Source organism: Alosa sapidissima, chromosome 8, assembly GCF_018492685.1.
Source record: "Alosa sapidissima isolate fAloSap1 chromosome 8, fAloSap1.pri, whole genome shotgun sequence".
Classification (NCBI taxonomy): Eukaryota; Metazoa; Chordata; class Actinopteri; order Clupeiformes; family Clupeidae; genus Alosa; species Alosa sapidissima.
In genome coordinates this window covers 28,872,077-28,893,673 of record NC_055964.1, presented here as the reverse complement: position 1 = coordinate 28,893,673, position 21,597 = coordinate 28,872,077, and the positions used below count along the sequence as shown (strand labels likewise).

The 21,597-nt window shown below is 49.4% G+C and overlaps 42 non-coding genes across 42 annotated transcripts; all 42 read left to right on the top strand.

The window, feature by feature from the left end:
- The first annotated feature begins 776 nt into the window (after positions 1-776).
- Positions 777-848, top strand: trnap-agg. The gene has a single exon. It is a non-coding gene; the product is annotated as a tRNA-Pro (tRNA).
- Positions 849-1,038: 190 nt separating this feature from the next.
- Positions 1,039-1,110, top strand: trnap-cgg. The gene has a single exon. It is a non-coding gene; the product is annotated as a tRNA-Pro (tRNA).
- A 657-nt stretch (positions 1,111-1,767) lies between these two features.
- Positions 1,768-1,839, top strand: trnap-agg. The gene has a single exon. It is a non-coding gene; the product is annotated as a tRNA-Pro (tRNA).
- A 190-nt stretch (positions 1,840-2,029) lies between these two features.
- On the top strand, positions 2,030-2,101 carry trnap-cgg. Its single transcript has one exon. It is a non-coding gene; the product is annotated as a tRNA-Pro (tRNA).
- A 919-nt stretch (positions 2,102-3,020) lies between these two features.
- On the top strand, positions 3,021-3,092 carry trnap-cgg. The gene has a single exon. It is a non-coding gene; the product is annotated as a tRNA-Pro (tRNA).
- A 1,016-nt stretch (positions 3,093-4,108) lies between these two features.
- trnap-agg lies at positions 4,109-4,180 on the top strand. Its single transcript has one exon. It is a non-coding gene; the product is annotated as a tRNA-Pro (tRNA).
- A 190-nt stretch (positions 4,181-4,370) lies between these two features.
- trnap-cgg lies at positions 4,371-4,442 on the top strand. Its single transcript has one exon. It is a non-coding gene; the product is annotated as a tRNA-Pro (tRNA).
- An 834-nt stretch (positions 4,443-5,276) lies between these two features.
- Positions 5,277-5,348, top strand: trnap-agg. Its single transcript has one exon. It is a non-coding gene; the product is annotated as a tRNA-Pro (tRNA).
- A 190-nt stretch (positions 5,349-5,538) lies between these two features.
- On the top strand, positions 5,539-5,610 carry trnap-cgg. The gene has a single exon. It is a non-coding gene; the product is annotated as a tRNA-Pro (tRNA).
- Positions 5,611-6,627: 1,017 nt separating this feature from the next.
- Positions 6,628-6,699, top strand: trnap-agg. The gene has a single exon. It is a non-coding gene; the product is annotated as a tRNA-Pro (tRNA).
- Positions 6,700-6,889: 190 nt separating this feature from the next.
- On the top strand, positions 6,890-6,961 carry trnap-cgg. Its single transcript has one exon. It is a non-coding gene; the product is annotated as a tRNA-Pro (tRNA).
- Positions 6,962-7,134: 173 nt separating this feature from the next.
- trnap-ugg lies at positions 7,135-7,206 on the top strand. The gene has a single exon. It is a non-coding gene; the product is annotated as a tRNA-Pro (tRNA).
- A 588-nt stretch (positions 7,207-7,794) lies between these two features.
- On the top strand, positions 7,795-7,866 carry trnap-agg. Its single transcript has one exon. It is a non-coding gene; the product is annotated as a tRNA-Pro (tRNA).
- Positions 7,867-8,056: 190 nt separating this feature from the next.
- trnap-cgg lies at positions 8,057-8,128 on the top strand. Its single transcript has one exon. It is a non-coding gene; the product is annotated as a tRNA-Pro (tRNA).
- Positions 8,129-8,301: 173 nt separating this feature from the next.
- trnap-ugg lies at positions 8,302-8,373 on the top strand. The gene has a single exon. It is a non-coding gene; the product is annotated as a tRNA-Pro (tRNA).
- Positions 8,374-8,962: 589 nt separating this feature from the next.
- trnap-agg lies at positions 8,963-9,034 on the top strand. The gene has a single exon. It is a non-coding gene; the product is annotated as a tRNA-Pro (tRNA).
- A 190-nt stretch (positions 9,035-9,224) lies between these two features.
- trnap-cgg lies at positions 9,225-9,296 on the top strand. Its single transcript has one exon. It is a non-coding gene; the product is annotated as a tRNA-Pro (tRNA).
- A 1,279-nt stretch (positions 9,297-10,575) lies between these two features.
- Positions 10,576-10,647, top strand: trnap-cgg. Its single transcript has one exon. It is a non-coding gene; the product is annotated as a tRNA-Pro (tRNA).
- A 173-nt stretch (positions 10,648-10,820) lies between these two features.
- Positions 10,821-10,892, top strand: trnap-ugg. The gene has a single exon. It is a non-coding gene; the product is annotated as a tRNA-Pro (tRNA).
- A 589-nt stretch (positions 10,893-11,481) lies between these two features.
- trnap-agg lies at positions 11,482-11,553 on the top strand. Its single transcript has one exon. It is a non-coding gene; the product is annotated as a tRNA-Pro (tRNA).
- Positions 11,554-11,743: 190 nt separating this feature from the next.
- trnap-cgg lies at positions 11,744-11,815 on the top strand. Its single transcript has one exon. It is a non-coding gene; the product is annotated as a tRNA-Pro (tRNA).
- Positions 11,816-11,988: 173 nt separating this feature from the next.
- On the top strand, positions 11,989-12,060 carry trnap-ugg. Its single transcript has one exon. It is a non-coding gene; the product is annotated as a tRNA-Pro (tRNA).
- Positions 12,061-12,171: 111 nt separating this feature from the next.
- On the top strand, positions 12,172-12,243 carry trnap-ugg. The gene has a single exon. It is a non-coding gene; the product is annotated as a tRNA-Pro (tRNA).
- Positions 12,244-12,832: 589 nt separating this feature from the next.
- Positions 12,833-12,904, top strand: trnap-agg. The gene has a single exon. It is a non-coding gene; the product is annotated as a tRNA-Pro (tRNA).
- A 190-nt stretch (positions 12,905-13,094) lies between these two features.
- On the top strand, positions 13,095-13,166 carry trnap-cgg. Its single transcript has one exon. It is a non-coding gene; the product is annotated as a tRNA-Pro (tRNA).
- Positions 13,167-14,445: 1,279 nt separating this feature from the next.
- Positions 14,446-14,517, top strand: trnap-cgg. Its single transcript has one exon. It is a non-coding gene; the product is annotated as a tRNA-Pro (tRNA).
- Positions 14,518-15,966: 1,449 nt separating this feature from the next.
- trnap-agg lies at positions 15,967-16,038 on the top strand. Its single transcript has one exon. It is a non-coding gene; the product is annotated as a tRNA-Pro (tRNA).
- Positions 16,039-16,228: 190 nt separating this feature from the next.
- trnap-agg lies at positions 16,229-16,300 on the top strand. The gene has a single exon. It is a non-coding gene; the product is annotated as a tRNA-Pro (tRNA).
- Positions 16,301-16,490: 190 nt separating this feature from the next.
- trnap-cgg lies at positions 16,491-16,562 on the top strand. The gene has a single exon. It is a non-coding gene; the product is annotated as a tRNA-Pro (tRNA).
- Positions 16,563-16,905: 343 nt separating this feature from the next.
- On the top strand, positions 16,906-16,977 carry trnap-ugg. Its single transcript has one exon. It is a non-coding gene; the product is annotated as a tRNA-Pro (tRNA).
- Positions 16,978-17,088: 111 nt separating this feature from the next.
- On the top strand, positions 17,089-17,160 carry trnap-ugg. The gene has a single exon. It is a non-coding gene; the product is annotated as a tRNA-Pro (tRNA).
- A 589-nt stretch (positions 17,161-17,749) lies between these two features.
- Positions 17,750-17,821, top strand: trnap-agg. The gene has a single exon. It is a non-coding gene; the product is annotated as a tRNA-Pro (tRNA).
- Positions 17,822-18,011: 190 nt separating this feature from the next.
- Positions 18,012-18,083, top strand: trnap-agg. The gene has a single exon. It is a non-coding gene; the product is annotated as a tRNA-Pro (tRNA).
- Positions 18,084-18,273: 190 nt separating this feature from the next.
- Positions 18,274-18,345, top strand: trnap-cgg. The gene has a single exon. It is a non-coding gene; the product is annotated as a tRNA-Pro (tRNA).
- A 173-nt stretch (positions 18,346-18,518) lies between these two features.
- Positions 18,519-18,590, top strand: trnap-ugg. Its single transcript has one exon. It is a non-coding gene; the product is annotated as a tRNA-Pro (tRNA).
- Positions 18,591-18,701: 111 nt separating this feature from the next.
- trnap-ugg lies at positions 18,702-18,773 on the top strand. The gene has a single exon. It is a non-coding gene; the product is annotated as a tRNA-Pro (tRNA).
- Positions 18,774-19,362: 589 nt separating this feature from the next.
- On the top strand, positions 19,363-19,434 carry trnap-agg. The gene has a single exon. It is a non-coding gene; the product is annotated as a tRNA-Pro (tRNA).
- A 190-nt stretch (positions 19,435-19,624) lies between these two features.
- trnap-cgg lies at positions 19,625-19,696 on the top strand. The gene has a single exon. It is a non-coding gene; the product is annotated as a tRNA-Pro (tRNA).
- Positions 19,697-19,869: 173 nt separating this feature from the next.
- On the top strand, positions 19,870-19,941 carry trnap-ugg. The gene has a single exon. It is a non-coding gene; the product is annotated as a tRNA-Pro (tRNA).
- Positions 19,942-20,052: 111 nt separating this feature from the next.
- On the top strand, positions 20,053-20,124 carry trnap-ugg. The gene has a single exon. It is a non-coding gene; the product is annotated as a tRNA-Pro (tRNA).
- An 851-nt stretch (positions 20,125-20,975) lies between these two features.
- On the top strand, positions 20,976-21,047 carry trnap-cgg. Its single transcript has one exon. It is a non-coding gene; the product is annotated as a tRNA-Pro (tRNA).
- A 173-nt stretch (positions 21,048-21,220) lies between these two features.
- On the top strand, positions 21,221-21,292 carry trnap-ugg. The gene has a single exon. It is a non-coding gene; the product is annotated as a tRNA-Pro (tRNA).
- Positions 21,293-21,597: the final 305 nt, after the last annotated feature.

Sequence of the window (21,597 nt, the reverse complement as noted above, 5' to 3'; positions counted from 1 at the left end):
GCCCTTTTGTGCTTCCTCACCAATTCTTTGTCGGCCTCACTGTCTAACGCGTTTCTGCTGTGGAGATTTAGCCTCAGTTGGATGTATATTTTTTCCCCCTGAGCCATCACATTGCGGCTCGTTGGTCTAGGGGTATGATTCTCGCTTTGGGTGCGAGAGGTTCCGGGTTCAAATCCCGGACGAGCCCGCAGGCGTTACAGGTGCATTTCATTGAAATGTGTTAATTTTCAACTCTCGTCAGTGATCTAGAAAATTATGTTGTTGTTTTTTCAGCTAAATTCATAGCCAGTCAAGGCTTGTTGGTCTAGGGTATGATTCTCGCTTAGGGTGCGAGAGGTCCCGGGTTCAAATCCCAGACAAGTCCTTCCCCACGCAACTATTTGTCATTATCAGGTGCTTGTGTCAGCACTGTCTTACCTTTGCTGTACAGCATATAGCCGGCAGCTTTTCTGCAACTAAACAACACCACACCTCCCTTTCCTTTCAGCTAAATATTGCTGCACAGAAGGCTCGACATAAGCGTTTGAGCAGAGTGGCTCGTTGGTCTAGGGGTATGATTCTCGCTTAGGGTGCGAGAGGTCCGGGGTTCAAATCCCGGACGAGACCTTTCCCACGCAACTTTCTGTCAGTATGATGTGTTTGTGTCAGCACCGTCTCTCCTTTGCTGTACAGCATGTAGCCGGCAGCTTTTCTGCAACTCAACACCACCCGACCTGCCTTTCCTTTCAGTTAAATATTGCTGCACAAAACGCTCGACAAAAGCTTTTGCGCAGCGTGGCTCGTTGGTCTAGGGGTATGATTCTCGCTTAGGGTGCGAGAGGTCCCGGGTTCAAATCCCGGACGAGCCCTCTCTTATGTGAAACTCTGCAACTTTTGCTGCTAGCTGCCACCGGTGAACTGCTGCAGTTCGTTACCCAGGACTTACTTTAGGAAATGTTGATGCGCAGTGGAACCAAGCTGAAAGATTGGTCTTACCTGCAGACCACTCTAAATATTTGTTGTGAAGAAAGGCACTGAATAAAAGGTACCCTTGCCCCAGGCTCGTTGGTCTAGGGGTATGATTCTCGCTTCGGGTGCGAGAGGTCCCGGGTTCAACTCCCGGACGAGCCCTTCTTTCCGAAACAAACGCCAGACTTTACTGCAAGAATCGACGATAACGAAACAAACAAAAACGAAACTCTTTTGTTAGCATTGAAGGAAAAGAGCCAATTTTGGACCAGATTTTTTACTTGCTCAGGCCTGCAAGGGGTCCTGACAAAACAAGACCCAGGGGAGCACTCAGCGGCTCGTTGGTCTAGGGGTATGATTCTCGCTTTGGGTGCGAGAGGTCCCGGGTTCAAATCCCAGACAAGTCCTTCCCCACGCAACTATTTGTCATTATCAGGTGCTTGTGTCAGCACTGTCTTACCTTTGCTGTACAGCATATAGCCGGCAGCTTTTCTGCAACTAAACAACACCACACCTCCCTTTCCTTTCAGCTAAATATTGCTGCACAGAAGGCTCGACATAAGCGTTTGAGCAGAGTGGCTCGTTGGTCTAGGGGTATGATTCTCGCTTAGGGTGCGAGAGGTCCGGGGTTCAAATCCCGGACGAGACCTTTCCCACGCAACTTTCTGTCAGTATGATGTGTTTGTGTCAGCACCGTCTCTCCTTTGCTGTACAGCATGTAGCCGGCAGCTTTTCTGCAACTCAACACCACCCGACCTGCCTTTCCTTTCAGTTAAATATTGCTGCACAAAACGCTCGACAAAAGCTTTTGCGCAGCGTGGCTCGTTGGTCTAGGGGTATGATTCTCGCTTAGGGTGCGAGAGGTCCCGGGTTCAAATCCCGGACGAGCCCTCTCTTATGTGAAACTCTGCAACTTTTGCTGCTAGCTGCCACCGGTGAACTGCTGCAGTTCGTTACCCAGGACTTACTTTAGGAAATGTTGATGCGCAGTGGAACCAAGCTGAAAGATTGGTCTTACCTGCAGACCACTCTAAATATTTGTTGTGAAGAAAGGCACTGAATAAAAGGTACCCTTGCCCCAGGCTCGTTGGTCTAGGGGTATGATTCTCGCTTCGGGTGCGAGAGGTCCCGGGTTCAACTCCCGGACGAGCCCTTCTTTCCGAAACAAACGCCAGACTTAACTGCAAGAATCGACGATAACGAAACAAACAAAAACGAAACTCTTTTGTTAGCATTGAAGGAAAAGAGCCAATTTTGGACCAGATTTTTTACTTGCTCAGGCCTGCAAGGGGTCCTGACAAAACAAGACCCAGGGGAGCACTCAGCGGCTCGTTGGTCTAGGGGTATGATTCTCGCTTTGGGTGCGAGAGGTCCCGGGTTCAAATCCCAGACAAGTCCTTCCCCACGCAACTATTTGTCATTATCAGGTGCTTGTGTCAGCACTGTCTTACCTTTGCTGTACAGCATATAGCCGGCAGCTTTTCTGCAACTAAACAACACCACACCTCCCTTTCCTTTCAGCTAAATATTGCTGCACAGAAGGCTCGACATAAGCGTTCGAGCAGAGTGGCTCGTTGGTCTAGGGGTATGATTCTCGCTTAGGGTGCGAGAGGTCCGGGGTTCAAATCCCGGACGAGACCTTTCCCACGCAACTTTCTGTCAGTATGATGTGTTTGTGTCAGCACCGTCTCTCCTTTGCTGTACAGCATGTCGCCGGCAGCTTTTCTGCAACTCAACACCACCCGACCTGCCTTTCCTTTCAGTTAAATATTGCTGCACAAAACGCTCGACAAAAGCTTTTGCGCAGCGTGGCTCGTTGTTCTAGGGGTATGATTCTCGCTTAGGGTGCGAGAGGTCCCGGGTTCAAATCCCGGACGAGCCCTCTGTTCTGTGAAACTCTGCAACTTTTGCTGCTAGCTGCCACCGGTGAACTGCTGCAGTTCGTTACCCAGGACTTACTTTAGGAAATGTTGATGCGCAGTGGAACCAAGCTGAAAGATTGGTCTTACCTGCAGACCACTCTAAATATTTGTTGTGAAGAAAGGCACTGAATAAAAGGTACCCTTGCCCCAGGCTCGTTGGTCTAGGGGTATGATTCTCGCTTCGGGTGCGAGAGGTCCCGGGTTCAACTCCCGGACGAGCCCTTCTTTCCGAAACAAACGCCAGACTTTACTGCAAGAATCGACGCTAACGAAACAAACAAAGACGAAACTCTTTTGTTAGCATTGAAGGAAAAGAGCCAATTTTGGACCAGATTTTTTACTTGCTCAGGCCTGCAAGGGGTCCTGACAAAACAAGACCCAGGGGAGCACTCAGCGGCTCGTTGGTCTAGGGGTATGATTCTGGCTTTGGGTGCGAGAGGTCCCGGGTTCAAATCCCGGACGAGCCCTTTTGTGCTTCCTCACCAATTCTTTGTCGGCCTCACTGTCTAACGCGTTTCTGCTGTGGAGATTTAGCCTCAGTTGGATGTATATTTTTTCCCCCTGAGCCATCACATTGCGGCTCGTTGGTCTAGGGGTATGATTCTCGCTTTGGGTGCGAGAGGTTCCGGGTTCAAATCCCGGACGAGCCCGCAGGCGTTACAGGTGCATTTCATTGAAATGTGTTAATTTTCAACTCTCGTCAGTGATCTAGAAAATTATGTTGTTGTTTTTTCAGCTAAATTCATAGCCAGTCAAGGCTTGTTGGTCTAGGGTATGATTCTCGCTTAGGGTGCGAGAGGTCCCGGGTTCAAATCCCAGACAAGTCCTTCCCCACGCAACTATTTGTCATTATCAGGTGCTTGTGTCAGCACTGTCTTACCTTTGCTGTACAGCATATAGCCGGCAGCTTTTCTGCAACTAAACAACACCACACCTCCCTTTCCTTTCAGCTAAATATTGCTGCACAGAAGGCTAGACATAAGCGTTTGAGCAGAGTGGCTGTTGGTCTAGGGGTATGATTCTCGCTTAGGGTGCGAGAGGTCCGGGGTTCAAATCCCGGACGAGACCTTTCCCACGCAACTTTCTGTCAGTATGATGTGTTTGTTTCAGCACCGTCTCTCCTTTGCTGTACAGCATGTAGCCGGCAGCTTTTCTGCAACTCAACACCACCCGACCTGCCTTTCCTTTCAGTTAAATATTGCTGCACAAAACGCTCGACAAAAGCTTTTGCAAAGCGTGGCTCGTTGGTCTAGGGGTATGATTCTCGCTTAGGGTGCGAGAGGTCCCGGGTTCAAATCCCGGACGAGCCCTCTGTTCTGTGAAACTCTGCAACTTTTGCTGCTAGCTGCCACCGGTGAACTGCTGCAGTTCGTTACCCAGGACTTACTTTAGGAAATGTTGATGCGCAGTGGAACCAAGCTGAAAGATTGGTCTTACCTGCAGACCACTCTAAATATTTGTTGTGAAGAAAGGCACTGAATAAAAGGTACCCTTGCCCCAGGCTCGTTGGTCTAGGGGTATGATTCTCGCTTCGGGTGCGAGAGGTCCCGGGTTCAACTCCTGGACGAGCCCTTCTTTCCGAAACAAACGCCAGACTTTACTGCAAGAATCGACGCTAACGAAACAAACAAAGACGAAACTCTTTTGTTAGCATTGAAGGAAAAGAGCCAATTTTGGACCAGATTTTTTACTTGCTCAGGCCTGCAAGGGGTCCTGACAAAACAAGACCCAGGGGAGCACTCAGCGGCTCGTTGGTCTAGGGGTATGATTCTCGCGTTGGGTGCGAGAGGTCCCGGGTTCAAATCCCGGACGAGCCCGCAGGCTTTACAGGTGCATTTAATTGAAATGTGTTAATTTTCAACTCTCGTCAGTGATCTAGAAAATTATGTTGTTGTTTTTTCAGCTAAATTCATAGCCAGTCAAGGCTTGTTGGTCTAGGGTATGATTCTCGCTTAGGGTGCGAGAGGTCCCGGGTTCAAATCCCAGACAAGTCCTTCCCCACGCAACTATTTGTCATTATCAGGTGCTTGTGTCAGCACTGTCTTACCTTTGCTGTACAGCATATAGCCGGCAGCTTTTCTGCAACTAAACAACACCACACCTCCCTTTCCTTTCAGCTAAATATTGCTGCACAGAAGGCTCGACATAAGCGTTTGAGCAGAGTGGCTCGTTGGTCTAGGGGTATGATTCTCGCTTAGGGTGCGAGAGGTCCGGGGTTCAAATCCCGGACGAGACCTTTCCCACGCAACTTTCTGTCAGTATGATGTGTTTGTGTCAGCACCGTCTCTCCTTTGCTGTACAGCATGTAGCCGGCAGCTTTTCTGCAACTCAACACCACCCGACCTGCCTTTCCTTTCAGTTAAATATTGCTGCACAAAACGCTCGACAAAAGCTTTTGCGCAGCGTGGCTCGTTGGTCTAGGGGTATGATTCTCGCTTAGGGTGCGAGAGGTCCCGGGTTCAAATCCCGGACGAGCCCTCTGTTATGTGAAACTCTGCAACTTTTGCTGCTAGCTGCCACCGGTGAACTGCTGCAGTTTGTTACCCAGGACTTACTTTAGGAAATGTTGATGCGCAGTGGAACCAAGCTGAAAGATTGGTCTTACCTGCAGACCACTCTAAATATTTGTTGTGAAGAAAGGCACTGAATAAAAGGTACCCTTGCCCCAGGCTCGTTGGTCTAGGGGTATGATTCTCGCTTCGGGTGCGAGAGGTCCCGGGTTCAACTCCCGGACGAGCCCTTCTTTCCGAAACAAACTTCAGACTTTACTGCAAGAATCGACGCTAACGAAACAAACAAAGACGAAACTCTTTTGTTAGCATTGAAGGAAAAGAGCCAATTTTGGACCAGATTTTTTACTTGCTCAGGCCTGCAAGGGGTCCTGACAAAACAAGACCCAGGGGAGCACTCAGCGGCTCGTTGGTCTAGGGGTATGATTCTGGCTTTGGGTGCGAGAGGTCCCGGGTTCAAATCCCGGACGAGCCCTTTTGTGCTTCCTCACCAATTCTTTGTCGGCCTCACTGTCTAACGCGTTTCTGCTGTGGAGATTTAGCCTCAGTTGGATGTATATTTTTTCCCCCTGAGCCATCACATTGCGGCTCGTTGGTCTAGGGGTATGATTCTCGCTTTGGGTGCGAGAGGTTCCGGGTTCAAATCCCGGACGAGCCCGCAGGCGTTACAGGTGCATTTCATTGAAATGTGTTAATTTTCAACTCTCGTCAGTGATCTAGAAAATTATGTTGTTGTTTTTTCAGCTAAATTCATAGCCAGTCAAGGCTTGTTGGTCTAGGGTATGATTCTCGCTTAGGGTGCGAGAGGTCCCGGGTTCAAATCCCAGACAAGTCCTTCCCCACGCAACTATTTGTCATTATCAGGTGCTTGTGTCAGCACTGTCTTACCTTTGCTGTACAGCATATAGCCGGCAGCTTTTCTGCAACTAAACAACACCACACCTCCCTTTCCTTTCAGCTAAATATTGCTGCACAGAAGGCTCGACATAAGCGTTTGAGCAGAGTGGCTCGTTGGTCTAGGGGTATGATTCTCGCTTAGGGTGCGAGAGGTCCGGGGTTCAAATCCCGGACGAGACCTTTCCCACGCAACTTTCTGTCAGTATGATGTGTTTGTTTCAGCACCGTCTCTCCTTTGCTGTACAGCATGTAGCCGGCAGCTTTTCTGCAACTCAACACCACCCGACCTGCCTTTCCTTTCAGTTAAATATTGCTGCACAAAACGCTCGACAAAAGCTTTTGCAAAGCGTGGCTCGTTGGTCTAGGGGTATGATTCTCGCTTAGGGTGCGAGAGGTCCCGGGTTCAAATCCCGGACGAGCCCTCTGTTCTGTGAAACTCTGCAACTTTTGCTGCTAGCTGCCACCGGTGAACTGCTGCAGTTCGTTACCCAGGACTTACTTTAGGAAATGTTGATGCGCAGTGGAACCAAGCTGAAAGATTGGTCTTACCTGCAGACCACTCTAAATATTTGTTGTGAAGAAAGGCACTGAATAAAAGGTACCCTTGCCCCAGGCTCGTTGGTCTAGGGGTATGATTCTCGCTTCGGGTGCGAGAGGTCCCGGGTTCAACTCCCGGACGAGCCCTTCTTTCCGAAACAAACGCCAGACTTTACTGCAAGAATCGACGCTAACGAAACAAACAAAGACGAAACTCTTTTGTTAGCATTGAAGGAAAAGAGCCAATTTTGGACCAGATTTTTTACTTGCTCAGGCCTGCAAGGGGTCCTGACAAAACAAGACCCAGGGGAGCACTCAGCGGCTCGTTGGTCTAGGGGTATGATTCTCGCTTTGGGTGCGAGAGGTCCCGGGTTCAAATCCCGGACGAGCCCGCAGGCGTTACAGGTGCATTTAATTGAAATGTGTTAATTTTCAACTCTCGTCAGTGATCTAGAAAATTATGTTGTTGTTTTTTCAGCTAAATTCATAGCCAGTCAAGGCTTGTTGGTCTAGGGTATGATTCTCGCTTAGGGTGCGAGAGGTCCCGGGTTCAAATCCCAGACAAGTCCTTCCCCACGCAACTATTTGTCATTATCAGGTGCTTGTGTCAGCACTGTCTTACCTTTGCTGTACAGCATATAGCCGGCAGCTTTTCTGCAACTAAACAACACCACACCTCCCTTTCCTTTCAGCTAAATATTGCTGCACAGAAGGCTAGACATAAGCGTTTGAGCAGAGTGGCTGTTGGTCTAGGGGTATGATTCTCGCTTAGGGTGCGAGAGGTCCGGGGTTCAAATCCCGGACGAGACCTTTCCCACGCAACTTTCTGTCAGTATGATGTGTTTGTTTCAGCACCGTCTCTCCTTTGCTGTACAGCATGTAGCCGGCAGCTTTTCTGCAACTCAACACCACCCGACCTGCCTTTCCTTTCAGTTAAATATTGCTGCACAAAACGCTCGACAAAAGCTTTTGCAAAGCGTGGCTCGTTGGTCTAGGGGTATGATTCTCGCTTAGGGTGCGAGAGGTCCCGGGTTCAAATCCCGGACGAGCCCTCTGTTCTGTGAAACTCTGCAACTTTTGCTGCTAGCTGCCACCGGTGAACTGCTGCAGTTCGTTACCCAGGACTTACTTTAGGAAATGTTGATGCGCAGTGGAACCAAGCTGAAAGATTGGTCTTACCTGCAGACCACTCTAAATATTTGTTGTGAAGAAAGGCACTGAATAAAAGGTACCCTTGCCCCAGGCTCGTTGGTCTAGGGGTATGATTCTCGCTTCGGGTGCGAGAGGTCCCGGGTTCAACTCCTGGACGAGCCCTTCTTTCCGAAACAAACGCCAGACTTTACTGCAAGAATCGACGCTAACGAAACAAACAAAGACGAAACTCTTTTGTTAGCATTGAAGGAAAAGAGCCAATTTTGGACCAGATTTTTTACTTGCTCAGGCCTGCAAGGGGTCCTGACAAAACAAGACCCAGGGGAGCACTCAGCGGCTCGTTGGTCTAGGGGTATGATTCTCGCTTTGGGTGCGAGAGGTCCCGGGTTCAAATCCCGGACGAGCCCGCAGGCGTTACAGGTGCATTTAATTGAAATGTGTTAATTTTCAACTCTCGTCAGTGATCTAGAAAATTATGTTGTTGTTTTTTCAGCTAAATTCATAGCCAGTCAAGGCTTGTTGGTCTAGGGTATGATTCTCGCTTAGGGTGCGAGAGGTCCCGGGTTCAAATCCCAGACAAGTCCTTCCCCACGCAACTATTTGTCATTATCAGGTGCTTGTGTCAGCACTGTCTTACCTTTGCTGTACAGCATATAGCCGGCAGCTTTTCTGCAACTAAACAACACCACACCTCCCTTTCCTTTCAGCTAAATATTGCTGCACAGAAGGCTCGACATAAGCGTTTGAGCAGAGTGGCTCGTTGGTCTAGGGGTATGATTCTCGCTTAGGGTGCGAGAGGTCCGGGGTTCAAATCCCGGACGAGACCTTTCCCACGCAACTTTCTGTCAGTATGATGTGTTTGTGTCAGCACCGTCTCTCCTTTGCTGTACAGCATGTAGCCGGCAGCTTTTCTGCAACTCAACACCACCCGACCTGCCTTTCCTTTCAGTTAAATATTGCTGCACAAAACGCTCGACAAAAGCTTTTGCGCAGCGTGGCTCGTTGGTCTAGGGGTATGATTCTCGCTTAGGGTGCGAGAGGTCCCGGGTTCAAATCCCGGACGAGCCCTCTGTTATGTGAAACTCTGCAACTTTTGCTGCTAGCTGCCACCGGTGAACTGCTGCAGTTTGTTACCCAGGACTTACTTTAGGAAATGTTGATGCGCAGTGGAACCAAGCTGAAAGATTGGTCTTACCTGCAGACCACTCTAAATATTTGTTGTGAAGAAAGGCACTGAATAAAAGGTACCCTTGCCCCAGGCTCGTTGGTCTAGGGGTATGATTCTCGCTTCGGGTGCGAGAGGTCCCGGGTTCAACTCCCGGACGAGCCCTTCTTTCCGAAACAAACTTCAGACTTTACTGCAAGAATCGACGCTAACGAAACAAACAAAGACGAAACTCTTTTGTTAGCATTGAAGGAAAAGAGCCAATTTTGGACCAGATTTTTTACTTGCTCAGGCCTGCAAGGGGTCCTGACAAAACAAGACCCAGGGGAGCACTCAGCGGCTCGTTGGTCTAGGGGTATGATTCTGGCTTTGGGTGCGAGAGGTCCCGGGTTCAAATCCCGGACGAGCCCTTTTGTGCTTCCTCACCAATTCTTTGTCGGCCTCACTGTCTAACGCGTTTCTGCTGTGGAGATTTAGCCTCAGTTGGATGTATATTTTTTCCCCCTGAGCCATCACATTGCGGCTCGTTGGTCTAGGGGTATGATTCTCGCTTTGGGTGCGAGAGGTTCCGGGTTCAAATCCCGGACGAGCCCGCAGGCGTTACAGGTGCATTTCATTGAAATGTGTTAATTTTCAACTCTCGTCAGTGATCTAGAAAATTATGTTGTTGTTTTTTCAGCTAAATTCATAGCCAGTCAAGGCTTGTTGGTCTAGGGTATGATTCTCGCTTAGGGTGCGAGAGGTCCCGGGTTCAAATCCCAGACAAGTCCTTCCCCACGCAACTATTTGTCATTATCAGGTGCTTGTGTCAGCACTGTCTTACCTTTGCTGTACAGCATATAGCCGGCAGCTTTTCTGCAACTAAACAACACCACACCTCCCTTTCCTTTCAGCTAAATATTGCTGCACAGAAGGCTCGACATAAGCGTTTGAGCAGAGTGGCTCGTTGGTCTAGGGGTATGATTCTCGCTTAGGGTGCGAGAGGTCCGGGGTTCAAATCCCGGACGAGACCTTTCCCACGCAACTTTCTGTCAGTATGATGTGTTTGTTTCAGCACCGTCTCTCCTTTGCTGTACAGCATGTAGCCGGCAGCTTTTCTGCAACTCAACACCACCCGACCTGCCTTTCCTTTCAGTTAAATATTGCTGCACAAAACGCTCGACAAAAGCTTTTGCAAAGCGTGGCTCGTTGGTCTAGGGGTATGATTCTCGCTTAGGGTGCGAGAGGTCCCGGGTTCAAATCCCGGATGAGCCCTCTGTTCTGTGAAACTCTGCAACTTTTGCTGCTAGCTGCCACCGGTGAACTGCTGCAGTTCGTTACCCAGGACTTACTTTAGGAAATGTTGATGCGCAGTGGAACCAAGCTGAAAGATTGGTCTTACCTGCAGACCACTCTAAATATTTGTTGTGAAGAAAGGCACTGAATAAAAGGTACCCTTGCCCCAGGCTCGTTGGTCTAGGGGTATGATTCTCGCTTCGGGTGCGAGAGGTCCCGGGTTCAACTCCCGGACGAGCCCTTCTTTCCGAAACAAACGCCAGACTTTACTGCAAGAATCGACGCTAACGAAACAAACAAAGACGAAACTCTTTTGTTAGCATTGAAGGAAAAGAGCCAATTTTGGACCAGATTTTTTACTTGCTCAGGCCTGCAAGGGGTCCTGACAAAACAAGACCCAGGGGAGCACTCAGCGGCTCGTTGGTCTAGGGGTATGATTCTCGCTTTGGGTGCGAGAGGTCCCGGGTTCAAATCCCGGACGAGCCCGCAGGCGTTACAGGTGCATTTAATTGAAATGTGTTAATTTTCAACTCTCGTCAGTGATCTAGAAAATTATGTTGTTGTTTTTTCAGCTAAATTCATAGCCAGTCAAGGCTTGTTGGTCTAGGGTATGATTCTCGCTTAGGGTGCGAGAGGTCCCGGGTTCAAATCCCAGACAAGTCCTTCCCCACGCAACTATTTGTCATTATCAGGTGCTTGTGTCAGCACTGTCTTACCTTTGCTGTACAGCATATAGCCGGCAGCTTTTCTGCAACTAAACAACACCACACCTCCCTTTCCTTTCAGCTAAATATTGCTGCACAGAAGGCTCGACATAAGCGTTTGAGCAGAGTGGCTCGTTGGTCTAGGGGTATGATTCTCGCTTAGGGTGCGAGAGGTCCGGGGTTCAAATCCCGGACGAGACCTTTCCCACGCAACTTTCTGTCAGTATGATGTGTTTGTGTCAGCACCGTCTCTCCTTTGCTGTACAGCATGTAGCCGGCAGCTTTTCTGCAACTCAACACCACCCGACCTGCCTTTCCTTTCAGTTAAATATTGCTGCACAAAACGCTCGACAAAAGCTTTTGCGCAGCGTGGCTCGTTGGTCTAGGGGTATGATTCTCGCTTAGGGTGCGAGAGGTCCCGGGTTCAAATCCCGGACGAGCCCTCTGTTCTGTGAAACTCTGCAACTTTTGCTGCTAGCTGCCACCGGTGAACTGCTGCAGTTCGTTACCCAGGACTTACCTTAGGAAATGTTGATGCGCAGTGGAACCAAGCTGAAAGATTGGTCTTACCTGCAGACCACTCTAAATATTTGTTGTGAAGAAAGGCACTGAATAAAAGGTACCCTTGCCCCAGGCTCGTTGGTCTAGGGGTATGATTCTCGCTTCGGGTGCGAGAGGTCCCGGGTTCAACTCCCGGACGAGCCCTTCTTTCCGAAACAAACGCCAGACTTTACTGCAAGAATCGACGCTAACGAAACAAACAAAGACGAAACTCTTTTGTTAGCATTGAAGGAAAAGAGCCAATTTTGGACCAGATTTTTTACTTGCTCAGGCCTGCAAGGGGTCCTGACAAAACAAGACCCAGGGGAGCACTCAGCGGCTCGTTGGTCTAGGGGTATGATTCTCGCTTTGGGTGCGAGAGGTCCCGGGTTCAAATCCCGGACGAGCCCTTTTGTGCTTCCTCACCAATTCTTTGTCGGCCTCACTGTCTAACGCGTTTCTGCTGTGGAGATTTAGCCTCAGTTGGATGTATATTTTTTCCCCCTGAGCCATCACATTGCGGCTCGTTGGTCTAGGGGTATGATTCTCGCTTTGGGTGCGAGAGGTCCCGGGTTCAAATCCCGGACGAGCCCGCAGGCGTTACAGGTGCATTTCATTGAAATGTGTTAATTTTCAACTCTCGTCAGTGATCTAGAAAATTATGTTGTTGTTTTTTCAGCTAAATTCATAGCCAGTCAAGGCTTGTTGGTCTAGGGTATGATTCTCGCTTAGGGTGCGAGAGGTCCCGGGTTCAAATCCCAGACAAGTCCTTCCCCACGCAACTATTTGTCATTATCAGGTGCTTGTGTCAGCACTGTCTTACCTTTGCTGTACAGCATATAGCCGGCAGCTTTTCTGCAACTAAACAACACCACACCTCCCTTTCCTTTCAGCTAAATATTGCTGCACAGAAGGCTCGACATAAGCGTTTGAGCAGAGTGGCTCGTTGGTCTAGGGGTATGATTCTCGCTTAGGGTGCGAGAGGTCCGGGGTTCAAATCCCGGACGAGACCTTTCCCACGCAACTTTCTGTCAGTATGATGTGTTTGTGTCAGCACCGTCTCTCCTTTGCTGTACAGCATGTAGCCGGCAGCTTTTCTGCAACTCAACACCACCCGACCTGCCTTTCCTTTCAGTTAAATATTGCTGCACAAAACGCTCGACAAAAGCTTTTGCGCAGCGTGGCTCGTTGGTCTAGGGGTATGATTCTCGCTTAGGGTGCGAGAGGTCCCGGGTTCAAATCCCGGACGAGCCCTCTGTTCTGTGAAACTCTGCAACTTTTGCTGCTAGCTGCCACCGGTGAACTGCTGCAGTTCGTTACCCAGGACTTACTTTAGGAAATGTTGATGCGCAGTGGAACCAAGCTGAAAGATTGGTCTTACCTGCAGACCACTCTAAATATTTGTTGTGAAGAAAGGCACTGAATAAAAGGTACCCTTGCCCCAGGCTCGTTGGTCTAGGGGTATGATTCTCGCTTCGGGTGCGAGAGGTCCCGGGTTCAACTCCCGGACGAGCCCTTCTTTCCGAAACAAACGCCAGACTTTACTGCAAGAATCGACGCTAACGAAACAAACAAAGACGAAACTCTTTTGTTAGCATTGAAGGAAAAGAGCCAATTTTGGACCAGATTTTTTACTTGCTCAGGCCTGCAAGGGGTCCTGACAAAACAAGACCCAGGGGAGCACTCAGCGGCTCGTTGGTCTAGGGGTATTATTCTCGCTTTGGGTGCGAGAGGTCCCGGGTTCAAATCCCGGACGAGCCCTTTTGTGCTTCCTCACCAATTCTTTGTCGGCCTCACTGTCTAACGCGTTTCTGCTGTGGAGATTTAGCCTCAGTTGGATGTATATTTTTTCCCCCTGAGCCATCACATTGCGGCTCGTTGGTCTAGGGGTATGATTCTCGCTTTGGGTGCGAGAGGTCCCGGGTTCAAATCCCCGACGAGCCCGCAGGCGTTACAGGTGCATTTCATTGAAATGTGTTAATTTTCAACTCTCGTCAGTGATCTAGAAAATTATGTTGTTGTTTTTTCAGCTAAATTCATAGCCAGTCAAGGCTTGTTGGTCTAGAGTATGATTCTCGCTTAGGGTGCGAGAGGTCCCGGGTTCAAATCCAAGACAAGTCCTTCCCCACGCAACTATTTGTCATTATCAGGTGCTTGTGTCAGCACTGTCTTACCTTTGCTGTACAGCATATAGCCGGCAGCTTTTCTGCAACTAAACAACACCACACCTCCCTTTCCTTTCAGCTAAATATTGCTGCACAGAAGGCTCGACATAAGCGTTTGAGCAGAGTGGCTCGTTGGTCTAGGGGTATGATTCTCGCTTAGGGTGCGAGAGGTCCGGGGTTCAAATCCCGGACGAGACCTTTCCCACGCAACTTTCTGTCAGTATCATGTGTTTGTGTCAGCACCGTCTCTCCTTTGCTGTACAGCATGTAGCCGGCAGCTTTTCTGCAACTCAACACCACCCGACCTGCCTTTCCTTTCAGTTAAATATTGCTGCACAAAACGCTCGACAAAAGCTTTTGCGCAGCGTGGCTCGTTGGTCTAGGGGTATGATTCTCGCTTAGGGTGCGAGAGGTCCCGGGTTCAAATCACGGACGAGCCCTCTGTTCTGTGAAACTCTGCAACTTTTGCTGCTAGCTGCCACCGGTGAACTGCTGCAGTTCGTTACCCAGGACTTACTTTAGGAAATGTTGATGCGCAGTGGAACCAAGCTGAAAGATTGGTCTTACCTGCAGACCACTCTAAATATTTGTTGTGAAGAAAGGCACTGAATAAAAGGTACCCTTGCCCCAGGCTCGTTGGTCTAGGGGTATGATTCTCGCTTCGGGTGCGAGAGGTCCCGGGTTCAACTCCCGGACGAGCCCTTCTTTCCGAAACAAACGCCAGACTTTACTGCAAGAATCGACGCTAACGAAACAAACAAAGACGAAACTCTTTTGTTAGCATTGAAGGAAAAGAGCCAATTTTGGACCAGATTTTTTACTTGCTCAGGCCTGCAAGGGGTCCTGACAAAACAAGACCCAGGGGAGCACTCAGCTTTCCGAAACAAACGCCAGACTTTACTGCAAGAATCGACGCTAACGAAACAAACAAAGACGAAACTCTTTTGTTAGCATTGAAGGAAAAGAGCCAATTTTGGACCAGATTTTTTACTTGCTCAGGCCTGCAAGGGGTCCTGACAAAACAAGACCCAGGGGAGCACTCAGCGGCTCGTTGGTCTAGGGGTATTATTCTCGCTTTGGGTGCGAGAGGTCCCGGGTTCAAATCCCGGACGAGCCCTTTTGTGCTTCCTCACCAATTCTTTGTCGGCCTCACTGTCTAACGCGTTTCTGCTGTGGAGATTTAGCCTCAGTTGGATGTATATTTTTTCCCCCTGAGCCATCACATTGCGGCTCGTTGGTCTAGGGGTATGATTCTCGCTTTGGGTGCGAGAGGTCCCGGGTTCAAATCCCCGACGAGCCCGCAGGCGTTACAGGTGCATTTCATTGAAATGTGTTAATTTTCAACTCTCGTCAGTGATCTAGAAAATTATGTTGTTGTTTTTTCAGCTAAATTCATAGCCAGTCAAGGCTTGTTGGTCTAGAGTATGATTCTCGCTTAGGGTGCGAGAGGTCCCGGGTTCAAATCCAAGACAAGTCCTTCCCCACGCAACTATTTGTCATTATCAGGTGCTTGTGTCAGCACTGTCTTACCTTTGCTGTACAGCATATAGCCGGCAGCTTTTCTGCAACTAAACAACACCACACCTCCCTTTCCTTTCAGCTAAATATTGCTGCACAGAAGGCTCGACATAAGCGTTTGAGCAGAGTGGCTCGTTGGTCTAGGGGTATGATTCTCGCTTAGGGTGCGAGAGGTCCGGGGTTCAAATCCCGGACGAGACCTTTCCCACGCAACTTTCTGTCAGTATCATGTGTTTGTGTCAGCACCGTCTCTCCTTTGCTGTACAGCATGTAGCCGGCAGCTTTTCTGCAACTCAACACCACCCGACCTGCCTTTCCTTTCAGTTAAATATTGCTGCACAAAACGCTCGACAAAAGCTTTTGCGCAGCGTGGCTCGTTGGTCTAGGGGTATGATTCTCGCTTAGGGTGCGAGAGGTCCCGGGTTCAAATCACGGACGAGCCCTCTGTTCTGTGAAACTCTGCAACTTTTGCTGCTAGCTGCCACCGGTGAACTGCTGCAGTTCGTTACCCAGGACTTACTTTAGGAAATGTTGATGCGCAGTGGAACCAAGCTGAAAGATTGGTCTTACCTGCAGACCACTCTAAATATTTGTTGTGAAGAAAGGCACTGAATAAAAGGTACCCTTGCCCCAGGCTCGTTGGTCTAGGGGTATGATTCTCGCTTAGGGTGCGAGAGGTCCCGGGTTCAAATCCCGGACGAGCCCTCTGTTCTGTGAAACTCTGCAACTTTTGCTGCTAGCTGCCACCGGTGAACTGCTGCAGTTCGTTACCCAGGACTTACTTTAGGAAATGTTGATGCGCAGTGGAACCAAGCTGAAAGATTGGTCTTACCTGCAGACCACTCTAAATATTTGTTGTGAAGAAAGGCACTGAATAAAAGGTACCCTTGCCCCAGGCTCGTTGGTCTAGGGGTATGATTCTCGCTTAGGGTGCGAGAGGTCCCGGGTTCAAATCCCGGACGAGCCCTCTGTTATGTGAAACTCTGCAACTTTTGCTGCTAGCTGCCACCGGTGAACTGCTGCAGTTCGTTACCCAGGACTTACTTTAGGAAATGTTGATGCACAGTGGAACCAAGCTGAAAGATTGGTCTTACCTGCAGACCACTCTAAATATTTGTTGTGAAGAAAGGCACTGAATAAAAGGTACCCTTGCCCCAGGCTCGTTGGTCTAGGGGTATGATTCTCGCTTCGGGTGCGAGAGGTCCCGGGTTCAACTCCCGGACGAGCCCTTCTTTCCGAAACAAACGCCAGACTTTACTGCAAGAATCGACGCTAACGAAACAAACAAAGACGAAACTCTTTTGTTAGCATTGAAGGAAAAGAGCCAATTTTGGACCAGATTTTTTACTTGCTCAGGCCTGCAAGGGGTCCTGACAAAACAAGACCCAGGGGAGCACTCAGCTTTCCGAAACAAACGCCAGACTTTACTGCAAGAATCGACGCTAACGAAACAAACAAAGACGAAACTCTTTTGTTAGCATTGAAGGAAAAGAGCCAATTTTGGACCAGATTTTTTACTTGCTCAGGCCTGCAAGGGGTCCTGACAAAACAAGACCCAGGGGAGCACTCAGCGGCTCGTTGGTCTAGGGGTATGATTCTCGCTTTGGGTGCGAGAGGTCCCGGGTTCAAATCCCGGACGAGCCCTTTTGTGCTTCCTCACCAATTCTTTGTCGGCCTCACTGTCTAACGCGTTTCCTCTGTGGAGATTTAGCCTCAGTTGGATGTTTATTTTTTCCCCCTGCGCCATCACATTGCGGCTCGTTGGTCTAGGGGTATGATTCTCGCTTTGGGTGCGAGAGGTCCCGGGTTCAAATCCCGGACGAGCCCGCAGGCGTTACAGGTGCATTTCATTGAAATGTGTTAATTTTCAACTCTCGTCAGTGATCTAGAAAATGATGTTGTTGTTTTTTCAGCTAAATTCATAGCCAGTCAAGGCTTGTTGGTCTAGGGTATGATTCTCGCTTAGGATGCGAGAGGTCCCGGGTTCAAATCCCAGACAAGTCCTTCCCCACGCAACTATTTGTCATTATCAGGTGCTTGTGTCAGCACTGTCTTACCTTTGCTGTACAGCATATAGCCGGCAGCTTTTCTGCAACTAAACAACACCACACCTCCCTTTCCTTTCAGCTAAATATTGCTGCACAGAAGGCTCAACATAAGCGTTTGAGCAGAGTGGCTCGTTGGTCTAGGGGTATGATTCTCGCTTAGGGTGCGAGAGGTCCGGGGTTCAAATCCCGGACGAGACCTTTCCCACGCAACTTTCTGTCAGTATCATGTGTTTGTGTCAGCACCGTCTCTCCTTTGCTGTACAGCATGTAGCCGGCAGCTTTTCTGCAACTCAACACCACCCGACCTGCCTTTCCTTTCAGTTAAATATTGCTGCACAAAACGCTCGACAAAAGCTTTTGCGCAGCGTGGCTCGTTGGTCTAGGGGTATGATTCTCGCTTAGGGTGCGAGAGGTCCCGGGTTCAAATCCCGGACGAGCCCTCTGTTCTGTGAAACTCTGCATCTTTTGCTGCTAGCTGCCACCGGTGAACTGCTGCAGTTCGTTACCCAGGACTTACTTTAGGAAATGTTGATGCGCAGTGGAACCAAGCTGAAAGATTGGTCTTACCTGCAGACCACTCTAAATATTTGTTGTGAAGAAAGGCACTGAATAAAAGGTACCCTTGCCCCAGGCTCGTTGGTCTAGGGGTATGATTCTCGCTTAGGGTGCGAGAGGTCCCGGGTTCAAATCCCGGACGAGCCCTCTGTTCTGTGAAACTCTGCAACTTTTGCTGCTAGCTGCCACCGGTGAACTGCTGCAGTTCGTTACCCAGGACTTACTTTAGGAAATGTTGATGCGCAGTGGAACCAAGCTGAAAGATTGGTCTTACCTGCAGACCACTCTAAATATTTGTTGTGAAGAAAGGCACTGAATAAAAGGTACCCTTGGCCCAGGCTCGTTGGTCTAGGGGTATGATTCTCGCTTCGGGTGCGAGAGGTCCCGGGTTCAACTCCCGGACGAGCCCTTCTTTCCGAAACAAACGCCAGACTTTACTGCAAGAATCGACGCTAACGAAACAAACAAAGACGAAACTCTTTTGTTAGCATTGAAGGAAAAGAGCCAATTTTGGACCAGATTTTTTACTTGCTCAGGCCTGCAAGGGGTCCTGACAAAACAAGACCCAGGGGAGCACTCAGCGGCTCGTTGGTCTAGGGGTATGATTCTCGCTTTGGGTGCGAGAGGTCCCGGGTTCAAATCCCGGACGAGCCCTTTTGTGCTTCCTCACCAATTCTTTTTCGGCCTCACTGTCTAACGCGTTTCCTCTGTGGAGATTTAGCCTCAGTTGGATGTTTATTTTTTCCCCCTGCGACATCACATTGCGGCTCGTTGGTCTAGGGGTATGATTCTCGCTTTGGGTGCGAGAGGTCCCGGGTTCAAATCCCGGACGAGCCCGCAGGCGTTACAGGTGCATTTCATTGAAATGTGTTAATTTTCAACTCTCGTCAGTGATCTAGAAAATGATGTTGTTGTTTTTTCAGCTAAATTCATAGCCAGTCAGGGCTTGTTGGTCTAGGGTATGATTCTCGCTTAGGATGCGAGAGGTCCTGGGTTCAAATCCCAGACAAGTCCTTCCCCACGCAACTATTTGTCATTATCAGGTGCTTGTGTCAGCACTGTCTTACCTTTGCTGTACAGCATATAGCCGGCAGCTTTTCTGCAACTAAACAACACCACACCTCCCTTTCCTTTCAGCTAAATATTGATGCACAGAAGGCTCGACATAAGCGTTTGAGCAGCGTGGCTCGTTGGTCTAGGGGTATGATTCTCGCTTAGGGTGCGAGAGGTCCCGGGTTCAAATCCCGGACGATACCTTTCCCACGCAACTTTCTGTCAGTATCATGTGTTTGTGTCAGCACTGTCTCTCCTTTGCTGTACAGCATGTAGCCGGCAGCTTTTCTGCAACTCAACACCACCCGACCTGCCTTTCCTTTCAGTTAAATATTGCTGCACAAAACGCTCGACAAAAGCTTTCGCGCAGCGTGGCTCGTTGGTCTAGGGGTATGATTCTCGCTTAGGGTGCGAGAGGTCCCGGGTTCAAATCCCGGACGAGCCCTCTGTTCTGTGAAACTCTGCAACTTTTGCTGCTAGCTGCCACCGGTGAAATGCTGCAGTTCGTTACCCAGGACTTACTTTAGGAAATGTTGATGCGCAGTGGAACCAAGCTGAAAGATTGGTCTTACCTGCAGACCACTCTAAATATTTGTTGTGAAGAAAGGCACTGAATAAAAGGTACCCTTGGCCCAGGCTCGTTGGTCTAGGGGTATGATTCTCGCTTCGGGTGCGAGAGGTCCCGGGTTCAACTCCCGGACGGGCCCTTCTTTCCGAAACAAACGCCAGACTTTACTGCAAGAATCGACGCTAACGAAACAAACAAAGACGAAACTCTTTTGTTAGCATTGAAGGAAAAGAGCCAATTTTGGACCAGATTTTTTACTTGCTCAGGCCTGCAAGGGGTCCTGACAAAACAAGACCCAGGGGAGCACTCAGTGGCTCGTTGGTCTAGGGGTATGATTCTCGCTTTGGGTGCGAGAGGTCCCGGGTTCAAATCCCGGACGAGCCCTTTTGTGCTTCCTCACCAATTCTTTGTCGGCCTCACTGTCTAACGCGTTTCTGCTGTGGAGATTTAGCCTCAGTTGGATGTATATTTTTTCCCCCTGAGCCATCACATTGCGGCTCGTTGGTCTAGGGGTATGATTCTCGCTTTGGGTGCGAGAGGTCCCGGGTTCAAATCCCGGACGAGCCTGCAGGCGTTACAGGTGCATTTCATTGAAATGTGTTAATTTTCAACTCTCGTCAGTGATCTAGAAAATTATGTTGTTGTTTTTTCAGCTAAATTCATAGCCAGTCAAGGCTTGTTGGTCTAGGGTATGATTCTCGCTTAGGGTGCGAGAGGTCCCGGGTTCAAATCCCAGACAAGTCCTTCCCCACGCAACTATTTGTCATTATCAGGTGCTTGTGTGAGCACTGTCTTACCTTTGCTGTACAGCATATAGCCGGCAGCTTTTCTGCAACTAAACAACACCACAACTCCCTTTCCTTTCAGCTAAATATTGCTGCACAGAAGGCTCGACATAAGCGTTTGAGCAGAGTGGCTCGTTGGTCTAGGGGTATGATTCTCGCTTAGGGTGCGAGAGGTCCGGCGTTCAAATCCCGGACGAGACCTTTCCCACGCAACTTTCTGTCAGTATGATGTGTTTGTGTCAGCACCGTCTCTCCTTTGCTGTACAGCATGTAGCCGGCAGCTTTTCTGCAACTCAACACCACCCGACCTGCCTTTCCTTTCAGTTAAATATTGCTGCACAAAACGCTCGACAAAAGCTTTCGCGCAGCGTGGCTTGTTGGTCTAGGGGTATGATTCTCGCTTAGGGTGCGAGAGGTCCCGGGTTCAAATCCCGGACGAGCCCTCTGTTCTGTGAAACTCTGCAACTTTTGCTGCTAGCTGCCACCGGTGAACTGCTGCAGTTCGTTACCCAGGACTTACTTTAGGAAATGTTGATGCGCAGTGGAACCAAGCTGAAAGATTGGTCTTACCTGCAGACCACTCTAAATATTTGTTGTGAAGAAAGGCACTGAATAAAAGGTACCCTTGGCCCAGGCTCGTTGGTCTAGGGGTATGATTCTCGCTTCGGGTGCGAGAGGTCCTGGGTTCAACTCCCGGACGGGCCCTTCTTTCCGAAACAAACGCCAGACTTTACTGCAAGAATCGACGCTAACGAAACAAACAAAGACGAAACTCTTTTGTTAGCATTGAAGGAAAAGAGCCAATTTTGGACCAGATTTTTTACTTGCTCAGGCCTGCAAGGGGTCCTGACAAAACAAGACCCAGGGGAGCACTCAGCGGCTCGTTGGTCTAGGGGTATGATTCTCGCTTTGGGTGCGAGAGGTCCCGGGTTCAAATCCCGGACGAGCCCTTTTGTGCTTCCTCACCAATTCTTTGTCGGCCTCACTGTCTAACGCGTTTCCTCTGTGGAGATTTAGCCTCAGTTGGATGTTTATTTTTTCCCCCTGCGCCATCACATTGCGGCTCGTTGGTCTAGGGGTATGATTCTAGCTTTGGGTGCGAGAGGTCCCGGGTTCAAATCCCGGACGAGCCCGCAGGCGTTACAGGTGCATTTCATTGAAATGTGTTAATTTTCAACTCTCGTCAGTGATCTAGAAAATGATGTTGTTGTTTTTTCAGCTAAATTCATAGCCAGTCAAGGCTTGTTGGTCTAGG